The sequence below is a fragment of the Fopius arisanus genome, unplaced genomic scaffold (genome assembly GCF_000806365.1).
Source record: "Fopius arisanus strain USDA-PBARC FA_bdor unplaced genomic scaffold, ASM80636v1 scaffold00011, whole genome shotgun sequence".
NCBI classification, from domain to species: Eukaryota; Metazoa; Arthropoda; class Insecta; order Hymenoptera; family Braconidae; genus Fopius; species Fopius arisanus.
In genome coordinates, this window is record NW_011887750.1 from 574,066 (window position 1) to 589,158 (window position 15,093).

Sequence of the window (15,093 nt, forward strand, 5' to 3'; positions counted from 1 at the left end):
AAAGGACATGACTCTTAGTGAAAGGAAGGTAAGATAAAGGAAAAATTTCCGGGGATTTTCGGAGACTAACTGACTCTCTTCTGGTACAGAGATGCGTTATAAATCATGTTGGAAGGGAAATCCAGCAAACCACTACTGGGTCATAAAATTTTATGATGTTTGGCCCTATAAACCTCCGACCCATACCGTGAATAATATTTTTGACCCACCCCCTCCACTCCTCTCACCAAGGGTTGTATATCACCGAAAAGTGAAACTCCAAGTTCTTCTTGTGAAAATCTCCTGGTCTACTGCAGAGTCCAAACCCCTGACTCTGATCAGTGTTTCAACAATATCGGTTGACATAATTGTTTGAGAGGGCGCGACCTAAAGGTCTCCATTTTTCACCGTGAAAAATTCCGAGGGGAGGAGGTAATACCGCTGTGAAATACGAGCTTATTACAACCGGCGATTTACAGCCACCAGAGATTTTCACCTCCAGTTTTCACTTTTCCCTCGCACTGCAATGACTGACTTTTTCAAAAACTCCCCCATCACTTGTATTGACAAACTCATGACTCGAAAATTCACAAGAAAATTAAATCTTCCTCTAACGAATCAATAACTCCTAAGAAATCATGAGTGGAATATTAAATGGAGACTCTAAATGAGACACACTCCACCAGTTTTTTTAATTTTTGGAATTTTTGGAATTTTTGGAATTTTCTAAATTTTACTACGACATTGTGATGGCATATCGACTTTGTCTTACAGTCATTCGAGATATTTCGAGATATTTCGAGATGGATCCCCCTTCTCCTTTTTATATCGAAATGGAAATACAAATAAATAAATGATTAAATAACCCTGAATAGGACTCCCTGTGGTTCGAAAAGATTAGTTCATCTGTCAACCATTTCACGAAATAAAAAAACATTGTGTTTGAGTTTTTAACCAGAAAAGTATAACTCCTCTTTTTTTTTACCTGTGCAGTAGTTTTTGAATGGTGCGGTGTGCCGCGTGCGCAATAATATATGAATCCCACGCATCGAATCCAAAACACCGCGGGATACAGAGCGACATGTGTTTCACCGTTCGACCAAAACCGATTTTTTTTTTCCACCCCTCATCCTTCTCTCGGTGTATTATAGAGTATCCGGAGATATATACGTTTCTTGTCTCTTTTAACCATTCCTTTCCTCACCTTTATGCCATTTCAATGCCTCTGGGGCCTTAGCAGCCAAATTGGCCAGACCCTCGTGTGCCAGATGGAATTTTATTGAGAGAAAAGTGTTACGAATCAGTGGGGAATATCACATTCATCATTCCCATTGACACTTTCCTCCATTCAAACAAATAAATATTTATTATCAACTCATTCAAATTTTTCATTAAATTCAAAATTGCCCTTTCTATTTTTTTCCAATTCGTATTCATTTCTAATGATTAAGCACTAATTAATGATTAATTTCATGGTTTACTTAGATGTAAATATTGATTTTATTTCCTAATTCTTCCAAAGCAGCTTTTTATGGTTCCTATTTTCCAGTGAGAAACAATTACACAAATCTCTCCATTACTTTAACAAATTCTGACTTCACGAATCAAATTAGACATTGATAAAGCATTGAAATGCGTGTAATAATGAATAATGAAAGGCGGAGGCCCCATGAATCCCCAAAATCTTATTCTCCACGGGTGCAAGAACAAACACACGAAAATCGGAATGAACAGTTTAACGTTTTGAATAAAAAATGTGACACGATATAAACTAATAAGCCTATCAGTCACGGTTGTGGATCCCATGAGGATTTTCTGTTATTTTACCATTCCCATCTAACAAGGACGGAGTGGAAAAAAAAATGGAAGATTCGGAGGAGAAAAAAGGGTTATCATTCCGTCTCACTCCGTTGTGGCATTCAACTCGCCGGATTTATGGCGCGTCCGGTCATTCATAAAAATATTATTCAAATTTAGAATGTCTAGACGCGAGGCGACTCTCACTCTCTCAGTCACTCGGAGAGATCTGGGTATCCACTTACTCTTTTTAACTTTTATTCTTATTTATTTTGTTTTTGTTTTTTTTTTTCATTTTTCAAGTTGTTCTCGTCATCGGAGATGCTTATCTCCCTTCATTGATAACTTTTACGGACGGTTTGTAACGCAGGTATGGGCGAAAGTCCGGGACTTGGTGTGGGACTGCGTTATTATCCTCCGCCTTGATTGCGGAAAATTATGATGCGGATTTTTTTATTCCAATGGATCCTGTCAAAGTGCTTGATATTAATTTTCTGATATTTTCTGGGAATATTCATTTCCATTATTTTCCTTTGCTTTATGGTGATGAACAAAATTTCAATGGCATCCATCTGTTTTTCATTTTATCGTTCAGGCACAATACTAATTTTTCTTTCTTCCCTAACGGTTTCATATCAGAGTCATTCAATCCTTTTTCACAATCATTTCAATATTTTTGAGAAAAAGTTAAAGAGTTTTGGGACCAGTGGTAATAATTTCATTATATGAAAATTATACTTGAAATTTCAGTGGAAGGACGTCTGATAATTTGAAAAAAGTAAGCAATAAATTGAAAATGCAAAATCATTCAATATGAAAAGTATAATTTTCATACAATTGAAAATTTCGATATCCTTGTGACTGAAATTTGAGGGAATTGTCAAGAGCGTAATGAGTGCGTAAGCCCTCCCTTCTTTTGAATCAAATGGAAAGAGTTCATAAATAAAAGTCCCCTTTCATACCGTTACAACTTATGCAGCATGGAGTACACAAACGATCATTTCAGAAAATACTCGAGTCCTAAAATGGTGTGGGACTTGAAATTATGAACTGGCGGTAGAGCCAACGGCAAAACTCACCGGGGCCACCTCATGTTGAAAATATTCCTCCCATTCCCCAAGATTTCACACGAAAGTGCCAACATAAACCGGAACACCGTACTTTTGTCTGGGACAATTCTCGATTTATTCTTTTATCCCTCATCCCTTTCTCTGTACATATCCAAGAAATGGCGTTACGATGCAGAGAATCTCTTGTCGCTTCGCCCACACTTTACATCTTGATTCGCTACTCCCGGGGTAATAAATTATTTCACACGCGTGAATTCGTTTGAATCTTTATCACGTTGTATTATAACACGTGTGCAAGAGGAGATTTAATGTTTCGATTCATCCTATCAAGGGCTCTATAAGATTTTTCATTAATCCGTGTGTGTAATTTGTAAACATCGGGGATATACCGTCGTAATCCATGATAATTCATAAGTAATATTCTCCGGTAGTTGAAAAAAACTCTAATTGTTCGTAAAGAGAGCGGAATCAGGATAGTAATGGATGATCACTATTAAGACACCAAAGGAGATTATACACTGAGAGAAATATTCAATAAAAATTACGTGTATTTTCCGTAATTCTGGAGCGAAATGTGGTTGTCGGAAATTTTACGGAACTGTCACGTAATTTTTATCTAAAGTCACGGAATTTTTCCACGGTGTTCCGTAATTTTTATCTGAATTATCGGTGAAAAATAACGATACCGTCACTTAAATTTTTCGAATCAACTCCGTAATCGGTAAGTGAACTGAAAGTTCCGTAATTTTTACTAAATATTTCTCTCCGTGTAGACAGTGCAAAAATGATTGGAATGCCGAAGTGAATGACTTGGTGCCACGAGCCTGCTGCGATTAAACAATTCCATGCTGTGAGAATCGTAATCCGCAAATTTGTTTTGGATTAAACCGCGTGTACATCCCACTCTGCAGCGCCACATGTGCGGTTACACAATGATCAATTCTCATCAAACAATTGATACATTTTCACTCGATTTATCCCTCTCTGCACTCCATCCGCCTAAACGATTGAAAAATCAACTCATTTGTTCAAAATGCATTACTCTCGACGTTTCATCTGCCTCAATTTTTTTACTCCAATGAAAAAAGTAAAGAGAGCCACGTGGTTTTATCGGTTTGCTGACGATACGGGGGGTAGACGTGGGGGGGCCCCAAGTCAAAATTGCACAGAGAAAAAAACCCCCGTGACATACGGAACGCTGAGAATACAGGGCATTGGTACAGGCATTAGGAGAATAACCCACATATACCTCGGAAACTCTCTGTACTCATTTTGCAAAAGCATCCCCATAGGTACCGGAATAAAAACTAGATGGGGGGTCGCACTGGGAGGCGAACGACTCCGTAACACGAGTGCCGAATGTCTAATGATTGCTAAACGAGTGGAAAAAACGCCCGAGCTTCCCCAATTTCAGAAATGAAAAATCAAACAAACAGTCCAATAAAAATCAGAGTGGCTAACTGCAATCGGTGTAAAAGCCGGAAATTAATTAAATATTATTAATTAAATAATATTAATTAAATAATAAGATAAGAAAAAGTCTCAGCGATTTTCGCGGCACGAATTAATGTCAAGAAAAAAATATATTATAACACATTTTATATATGGCTTTTTCCTTCATACGGTGATTATAGCTTAACACTTGTTGTACCTGAAAATTTCAAATTTCCACTCTAACGATACTCAAATCCTGAAAGCATGACACATAAAGATAAAAACATCATCAATCCTTCCTGAAAAGTTGTTATCGGCCCCTCCCCTACCTGCAAATATTTCCCGTCATATCGATGGGAATTTATGTGGACAGTAGCCCCAGTAAGCCTCCGATGAAACGTTATAGTTGACTGCTCAAGATTTATAAACCAGATTATTTATTTGAAAAAAAAATCGCTACAAGCCGGTAGTATTGCAGCACATTAAACCGGCGCCAATTTGCATCCGGCTGGATTGATTTCAAAGTTGGAATGCGATCTGACGCTGTCAGGATGACTCAAGTGGTTGATGGAAATGTGCGCTGAAGGACATTGACGTGATCCAGGTGGCACGGTGAATTGTTTGTGCCCAACGGCCATAGTCGCGCGACTGCTTGCCATGTTGCCTAACCTAGGAAGCAAAGGCGGAAAAAAATATATTAATACTCGCGAAAATTACAGAGCGGGCGCGATGATGCCTCCCAGGGTGCAACCGGGGCATTCAGAAGTCAACGCGGAACCCCGGAGGCCCTTGCCCGTTATAAATACAATACATGGACCCCCGTGGAACACCAAGAACAGGCAACCCTGGGGGGCCATGTCACTACTAGTACGTGCGCATGCGCAATTGCTCGTGCGCGATCCAATCCGTGCTTCTAACTATTTGCATTGTTTTTTTTTTACGGTGAAGGTGGAAAGGCTTGTCACTGTCCTGTGGTTTTTCAGGGTTTGTTCAGCCTTTTTAGCAGCTATTCAAGTCAATCTCTCGTGATTTGCATGGACCACCGATTTTTTTAATCATTTTCACTGATCGTTCTGATGAACACTCTCGAAACAACCACTAACATCTATTACAGATGACATTTAACGTCTAGATTCAAGGAGAAGACCATTTATTTGTCATTTTTTCTGTGATAATTTTTTACAGAATATTTGCGCAATTAGTTTTTGGTTTTTTATTTTCATATGAATAGAGTCATGCACATAATGATTAGACTACAGGCAAATTAATAAAATCGGGAAGTTATTGGTGCAGCCGATCCATTCGAAATAAACGATTACGATGTTTCGTAATAAATTATGAAGTTTACAGTTTGCAAAATAATAAGACCCTCCTCATTCTCTAAAAATGGCACTCTTGAAAAATTCTCGTCACCCTTAGAGAAGCCCCCGAAACTCAAAAGTCCGTGAATCTTTTCATCAAATTCCCTTTTTTTCAATGACAAGTGCCCTCGAAACCTGGCGTCTGCCACTTGACTCTCAAGAACCGCCAGATGTTTATCGCACGACAACTTCGCCTCTTTGGCACGCGTTAAGGCACGCTCGGGCCAGCTATTACCAAACGAAATCCAATCTATAAAAGGTGATACTCATAACTTAAATTTCCAAAAGAGTATAATTTCCAGTACCAGCATGCGTAAGACTTTCCACGCGTAACTCTATTTACCATTCATTACAACGGAATCAAATGGAGCGCATATAACGCGCGCTCTTTCTCGCTTTCCCAAAATAAAAAAAAATGTTCAATTAATAATTGATCAATGAACTCTAGATCAATTGACGATCGATTGATATGATGATTCATTAAAACACCGACGGCGCAGAGCGCGTGGTATAAATTCTCGTGAATAAATAAACTTTATCTAAAAATGAGAGCCCGTTGCATTATCGATTGATCTCCAGAATGAAAAACAAAAATATCAGAGAGCAATCACTCCGCGGGGGAAGTTTCGATGCGTTGAAAAGTCGATCATCCCATGTATCGTATTTCATAACAATGACCAAAACATCTCAGCGAAACTCATCTGCTCCTTCATCGAACAACAATACCACGATACAATGATACCGCCCCCGCCTCCTCCCCCTGCGCGATGCCCACAGTAATCTCATTCTCCAGGATCTCGATATGGTGGGTCCCAAAACCCAATGGGAACTCTCACAAACGGCTAATGATGATCACAAAGACTGCCGCCACCAAAGAAATCGATTCCCCCTCCTCCATTAATAAACTTATCAATTCCTCCCATTGTTATCAAATCCCCAGGATTATCGCCCGAAAAGCTTTAAAAATCAATCCAACCTTTCAACAACCCGACAATTTTCACCATCCCGATAAGTCCCCCATGAAAATCCAATAAAACGGCAAAATATTTAAGGATGACTGTCAGAGTTTTGGGCGTTGGGTCTTGGGCCTTGTGCGGCTCAAGTCGACGGCAATGAGAGAAAATAAAAACACCTATTAAATTTGGGATTAGGCTCGTGCGGAGATGGAGGAGGCGAGAGTTGATAACTCGATGGCTAGAGTGTAATCATAAAATTTTGGTATTCACGAGCGTGTCGTTTGGTTCGCGCCCGTTACAATCTTTTTGGGTGGCTAGATGATGGTCTTCTCCAGGTCCTGTCGGCGAGTCTTCGGGGACTTGTGAGGCACGCGGCTGTCGAGTCATGACCACCCGTTGGGCACGTTGTCATTGCGGGATCCTCAGAGACCTCTCCTCCGCTTTTTATCTCCACCATTTTTTATCAAGTGCCAACGGTATTCGATGATGCAGAGAGATTGCTGGAAACAAAACATCAATTGAAATTTCGAAGATGGAGGTTTCATTATCAAATCGGAAGGATTTTCCGGCATTTTTATGGGGTTCTCCGGGGGTGGGGTGGCTGGCGGTTTTGACGTTTTACTTATTATCTTTTTTTTTAGAAAAATTGGGAAATTGTGGGGGCGGATAGGGCGAGCTGGAGCGCGTGCGCATCGCATTTCGGAGGGTTCGGGAGGAGAGAAAATAAGAGTGGCGACTGTATAAAAGGAGATTGTCGAGGTACCGCCCAGAGGCTGCCAAGTCTGACCAATCGGCGCATCCACATGTTGAGAAACTGTTGAATCGACTTTCTTCTTCTATCTCGCGCACACTCGTGGATTTCTTTTAACGGTCGTCGGAGGAGTCAGGAGGCGATTTCTCGTGTCAATGACACGCCATCTTAGATCGCACAACCACCATTTTCAGGTTTATTGATTGGTCGCAACTTATTTTGGATTATCCACCGGCAGCTGATGCTTTGTCCAGGATGTTTTGCCAAAGGAAGAGGGAAATTCGCTTTTTTTGGCTGAACGCTCAATTTGGAAGGGCAAGTTCAATAATTGATTGATGTGTACCAAAGAGGTGAAGATGTGGACGAATAATCATCATGGGAAATTTCTCGATCGAGCCATAGGTAGAACGGAGATAAATGGTACGTGGAATACTTGTTAATGACTTACTGATTGTCTTGATGATCGCGTTCATTGGGAGGGAAAAGCAAACGCATTGGGTTATTATAGTTGCTAATGGTCATGAACAAAACGATTGGCAAAAGGAAAAGAGTTATTCTGAGTTGCACTGGCGAGATTTAAATCGCACTACTCGAAAAATTGTATACATTCCTTTGCTAAGTCGAGAGAATTGAGCCGTAGGGCACTTTTGTCTCCAGTTATTCAGTCCCCTAGTCATTAAGAATACTTTCCGCTCAGTTCATCATTTGAATTTCTATCCGAACGAATTTCTTTGGAAAGCAGATACCAACGGTTTCTTCATGAACTCATTGGAGTCAGAAAAAAATCATTGAAAAGAGAAACGAAAAGTTAAAGAATTGAACCTGATCGTGAGAAAATCTCGGAGTGTGTAATTTTCGACTTCCGTTCACATATAGAAGTCGAATGATCACAATGAGGGCATATCAAAGTGAATATGGGTACATACCCCCAGCGAGCTCTGCCATTTCGTCTAGGAGGGGAGATTTGAGGAACGTCACCACCTGGAGAAAATGTCGTGGCACTGCAACGAGTGTAACCCGACGCCCGGAGGCGAATTTGTATAATCGCAGGTGCTTCTCATTTGTTCAACTACTGCAGGACCCTAGTAATCAGAACAATGAGCCACCCTTTTAAGAACTTTGAAAAACCTCTCTTTACAACGCTCCACCTTTCTCTTTATTACGACGTTGGCTCTTTATCTTTGACCTCGACTTCTTGTACGGGAGAGAATCGAGGTGCTTTGTTGAGATGTCCACGGGGGCATGTGATTTTACGCCTCATCTCTCAACGACTGTTTTCCCTCTTCAAACGTACTTCGCACGTGCGCAAAGTACGTTAATGGAGATCGGGACAATGAGTGGAGGTTTATGATGATGTTCGGAGAATATTGAGGAGCTCAATCTATTTTTTTTCCAGATTAAATTAGTCTGACCATGGGGAATTCATAATCTTCGATTTACTGATAATCAAGCAAATTTCAATCTGTCAACAGAAAATAATAATTGAGTAATTAGTGTAAGTATACGTGGAAGAATAAAAAAAAATCAAATTTTTTGATTTTTTATCGATAAATTTATTTCTGAAGAGTGCCATTTTTTTATTCGCGATTATAAAATTAAACCGTTTTATCTAATAGTATTTAACTGGAATAATTGATATTAATTGTTGTGGTTGTGAATCGGATAATTGATGATTTATTGAATACAGAAAAATGGAATAAAAATTGAAGGAATGAGGCGAAAACCGGCGGCGATTCAATACGCTTTGGTAACAATCGAACTGTTTGATATGCTCCCTGAAAAAATTTGATATATTAAGTATGAGGATATACTTGTCAAGAGGAATATGGGACACACGCGGCTGGCTCACCATGGGACATCATGCTAAGGTACGCCTTGGGGTGCAAAACCAAGTATAGCCCACCGTGCCTAATAACTTGGTATTAGCTTTGTCGCGGTCATTTTCAAAGGGGACTTACTCCACATACCCAAGCACTTCATTCACTTCCATTTTATTCAACCCAATGTTAAGTACACTCGTGATAAATCCCATTATAATTTGTGCCTTCGGGTAAACTATTACCTAATAGTGGAGTGAAATAATACCGAATGGTAAGGTTTGGAAAATGTACCATTTAAAATTTCGAAATTTAGAAAATCGTGAAAATTTGAGAATCGTCGCGGAAGCTAATTGCAGATCACGTGGCGCGATCATGTTTGAATAAACGGTCAAGCATAGAGCTCGATGCTTATACATAATACTTTAAATAATATATTTTTGAAGTAGTGCCCTTCTTCCGACATTTAATTAAACCAAATGGTATCCAGTGTGTCAGTGACTAACGGCTCTCGCAGTTGGAGGTGGTGAAAAAAGAGGGAGGTGTTATTTTCCAAATAATTTCTACCCGGGTTTCCCGGGGTATTATTGTAATTTGAAGGGGGTTGGATTTTTTTTACAATGACCAATCCATTAGCGATTGCTCAAGGGAGCCGTTGGGAAAATTAGCTGACTTGTGAGGTCATTGTTGAAATTATTATTGAATATTCGAGTGGGTGGGAAGCGCGAAAAAGAGGAGGAGTTGATGGTGAATTTCTATCAGAAACGTAACCAGAAAAAGGGAAAGTTTGTATTGGTATTGTGGGGTCTGAAGGGCCCCGGTGTTGTTCAATATTGCCGTACGGTTTTTCGGACGATAATTATTCCGAGGGGCAGAAGGCTGGAGAAAGGTGAATAGAGTCCTGTACCTGCTGAAACTGTTTGCCCCGTTCTCTTCGGGACCTCGTGGCAACCCCATCATGATTTATGGATTCTTCGGGGCATCTCGCGGGAATAAACCAAGCCAAACGTCGACCAAACACTCTTCCATACGTCATCGATGGAATAAAAAGAAATACATCATCATCTGCGTTGGGAATTGGGACCTGTGAATTTTAAATTCAACGTCCACCAGATAATTAATCCTCTTTTTCAACATTTTCAATAATCCAGTATGTAAATCAGCTTGATGATTAAAAAATTGATATTTAACGTGCGGCGTTGACGACAATAAACAATTATCTTTCAGCAAATTTACTCAGACACCAGCGACTCACGACTCGCAGTATAAAATCGTTATTTGAAGTGATAATAAAAGCTGACAATTCGCACAAAAGAAGTTGTCCCATAACTTGATAATTATTGCCAGCATCTTTGGGCTAATGTTTAATATAAAATCTCTGTGGCAAACAGCGCATTAACTATAGAATTCTTCACCCACCACATCTTCATATTCTCACAACCCGAGGAATAATAAAAACCGAGAACTGAAAAAATCATAAAATTACGAAAAAAGTTGAGTAAACGAGGAAAAAGAGTGGACGTTTGGGTCCAGCTAAGCCAAACAGTTGGGATAAAAAATAAAATGAGATAAAAATGGGGAGAAATAAAACAGAGTGAACGAGAAAATGGTCAGAGAAGTACGAGAAAATAAAATGAATAAAAATCGTAAAATATGTGAGTAATAAAAGTGGACAATGGAGGGGCAAATTAATATTAAGGTGAGTTCCGAAGGTGGATGAGGGGATTTTTTTTTCAGCGGAGGGGGACGATGGACCGAGGGAAGGAAAGGAAAGGAGGGAAATAGAGAGAATGAGAGAGAGGATTCGAGTAGGGACAGTAATTTATCAAGTGTAGATAGGGATCACTGTGGTCGCGTGTATTCACCCGTTTATATTTTGTCCATTATCCATATTCCACTCCCACTCGCAATTTTTATCCTTTTTCCTTCAACTTCCGGTTTAATTATTCGGCCAATTTTCACTGGGATTTCGGTGACGGGGGTTGAAGGGGTGAGACTACTTTAATTGGGGATTTTTCTTGTTCTCAATTTCTGGGGAGAGATATGGACAATATTAAATCATTGGGGAGTTGTGAGAGCGGCCAAAAATGCCAGACATACCAGCGGGCGCGCGCCCAGACGCCGCCTTGCAGTGAAAAATACAACAAAAAAAATTCACCTTCTTGGATACAGGGGCTGAAGGGTGAAGGGTTGATGACGCAAGTAGAGCTGATAATTTTCATTGATTCCGGTGGGTCTAGGGTTCATTAGCCAATCATTTATAGCGGTATCTATTTTCCGGGGGGCCGGTGTAATCACTGGATCGATTCTCCCGCACGTCAGTTTCTCGTGTTTTTTTATAATCGCATTGTTATCTGGAGTTATTCCGGGTGATGGGGTTAAATGAATTATGATTGTATCATGTAGTTTGTTACGTCCAGCGGAGTTTATTGAATAATTGATTAACTCGCGTGTAGCTATTCAAAAACTTTAGAAATTCCATCATATTTTTATGTCATTCCTCATGTTAGGAACATGTAAATTTAATTGGCTTGGCTTGGACAATTAAAAAGGTGAATTTGGAATTCGGATCGCGTGTGAAAAGACCCGAAACTAATAATCCGGAGAACTGATCCATCGGCTCAGAGCCGGAGACCCAGTGTCCGTCGTTGCTAATAAATTGATAATTCATCCACAAAGACGAACCAACATATTACAGACGTCAACACACCCCCCGTTGGTGGTTGAAGTTGGTTTTGATGGTACCAGGGGTAATATCTCGAATGTTGGATAGAAAAGCAAGGGAGATGCGACGCAAATTTGAGTCGAGAAGATCTCAGTATCTCCTGAGAGAAAAGAGAAGAGATATCGGTGTACGCGGGGGAAAGAAACTCGTCGTCTTTTCGTTCTCATAAATCTCACGTATTTGGCGGCGCAGAGCGGGCCCTGACGGCTTCTAACGATATATTCTGATATAATTAAAACAATAAATAAGATGGCGTCCAACCGTGAGCGCCGGGGGTCGAAAACTCCAACTCCAGGAATTACGTGCAACCTATACACTACGACGCCCCAGTATTTCTCTGTTTTATTCTACTTGTCTGTCTTTACTGAGGATGAGAGAAATTAAGTAAGAAAGGTATGTAACTTCACCGAGACATACGTGCCATAGGTTATCCTCACGTGCGTAATCGTCTCGACAGCCGATATGCAAATCAGCCAAAATCTGATAGATATCGCGATACCACCGGTCAATAAGCCAAAATGGTTCGTCGAGTCAACATGAAAATCTCAATTAGCGATATCGAGTCAGTCACTCGAAAATAGAGTCTTCTATGATAATTAGTGACCGGGAAACTGTCAGAAATTTGGAAAGTGATCGATTAAATTTGGCAGAACCGAGGCGGAGTAACTTAATAGCCAGTTAAACAGGAGTTCCTCCGCCCCTAAAAAATAAAACCCATCACAATCCTCATCTCCCTCCGGCAACTCCTTAACCACGGATCCTCCTTCCGATCCCCATTACCCAAGTATCCACTCCAGGTTGCAACCTTTCGCATTTCTCTCTTTTTAGCCACCGGTAAATTACACGTTTGTTTGGACTCGTTCATCCCACTTCCCTCACCCTCAATCATCATACAAGGGTGTCGAGAATCTCCAGATCTGCATAATTCATAACCAGCATTTTTTAATTCTGTTATTAACAAAATAGGAAATATCATAATCCGATACAACGGGAGCTCCTTGTAATTGAATTTCTTAGAGTAGAAGGGTTGAGAGTGGAAATATCGGGGGCAATTGAACGGCCAATGGAGAGCCCCTATCAACCCTTGGGGCTTGGACGAGTGACAAATTTGTCGATAACGAGATTCTCTACCCGGATATTAGACGCATTCTATAAAAACTCGCTAGGACACATTAAGGGTGAAACAATTAGCTTAGAAGAGGCACCCCGGGGCGATGCCATCATGAGACTATTCTTTGTCTTCTTCACGAAGACCAATTAATTATCAAAAATGGGAGTTTCTCCTAAAATTACAGTCAACTGAATGATAAAAAATGTTATTTCAACGGAGCCATAAAAGTGGACACAGAGCCAATACAATTCAGGAATAATAAAATATATTCTCATAATTTTGTCATGTTTAAGAACAACTCCAGCTTCATTATGAGAAATAAAGATTCCCCTCCGAATTCACTGGCGAACCAGTTTTAATTCCTCGAGCCGAATGCGGCGTTTCTAATTACAAAGTAATTACAAACGCAACGAGAGTTGGTATTTCTGATCCCCTCCCTCACTCTGGGACAAGCCGAGTGACCAAGTTGCGCGTTTATTTGAATGTGTGAGAGAAGGCAAATACATTTTGAATGTATGTAGCTCTGATCCCGCTGATTTCACCGCAGTGTGCTTCTGTAATATACACCCAGTGATAAATTAATAAAAGCACGCTCCACCACTGGCGTTACACCCAGCGGTGCAAGCTGTTAATTTTCGGTCCGTCAGCCGCCCAAGACCGCCGGTTGTACCAACGAGTTTGTAATTAAAGAAAATGCCGCAACTTCGAAGGTCTTACCAATGTACGGATATACCATAGACCTTCCGCAGCTCGATGTCACTCGCCACCGAAAAGTCATTTTGTAATTACACTCCGAGTTGATTAAACGCCCAGCGTGCACTTGCTGGGATAAAGTTTGCCAACAACTTTGAAAAATCATCCCGGCCGATTAATTGAAATGGAGGGCAGTAGTAATTGGCACACAAATTTTGATAATCTATCATCTCAGTTTATTTACCGTTGACAAACCATTTTTTTTGTAACATCGGCCATTTAATTGGATTTTCAAAATATGTAAAATGGATTTCTCTTTGAATATATTTTTTGGAATAATTTGGAAATTTAAACATTTCTATGAATTTTGCAACAGACGTTCTTTTTTATTAATTATTTCATATTGCATATGAGATTTATAGGAATAATAAACAAATTGAAGAAATTCGCTATTGGAAAATTTATAGAATTAAAGAGAATTTATATGATTATTAATGAAACGGTTAGTATAATGATTTTTTACTCAGCATAATTTTACTCTGAAAAAAAATTGAGCAATATATCTTCCAAGTTAATTTCACATTGAATGAATAATTCAATAATTAATTAGTGACAGTCCCGAAAAACGAGAGAATTATCTACTAAGAAAAATGATGCTTGAATAATGTAAAAGGGGGTGTCAACACGTGTGCAAACAAGAAAGAAGGGATGAAAATAATTTTAATGCGTGACCACGTGTTCCTGGGGATTAGTCAAATTAGCGAAGGCCCCAGAGGTGAAGACATTACTCGCTCGATCACTGGGAGTCAATTGGTGTTTCAAAAAATCATGGAATCATCCCCTTCACCATAAATCAGGGGAAACAATATCGATCAGGGATTATGTCGTTACTTATTCCCCTGCAAGAATTGAAAAAAAAAAGATGAAAATTCCAACGATTTTCGAATTGGTCTCCCGGAATGAGCATAAATTTTCCGAATTCCCATTCAATAACTGCGATTATAAATTCTCAAGTTAGAAAATTCGTAACCGTGTTTGTTTTAATTAGTATCTCAGCATGCGGTATTTCCACGGTTAATTTCATTCTTGGCATTAGTGCGTTAATAAACCGTAATTTATCGTTGGTAATTAGAGAAAAAAAGTGATTTCATGTGTGTCGAGAGAATTTTCTCGGTCGACGAGAGTTTTAACGTGAAAACCAGTCAGTCGATGACACATTCACGAAGGATAGGGATTAATCTTGGGTAGAACCAGAAGCAGATTTTACGGGGATAGATTTCTAATCGCTACAAATCCAATCTTGCGCCTTGCTTGCTTCGTATATTTAGCCCCAGGGTGACAACCAGTGGATCCCTTTCTGTCAGGATACCAGGACCCTTTTTTTGTCACCCGATGGAAC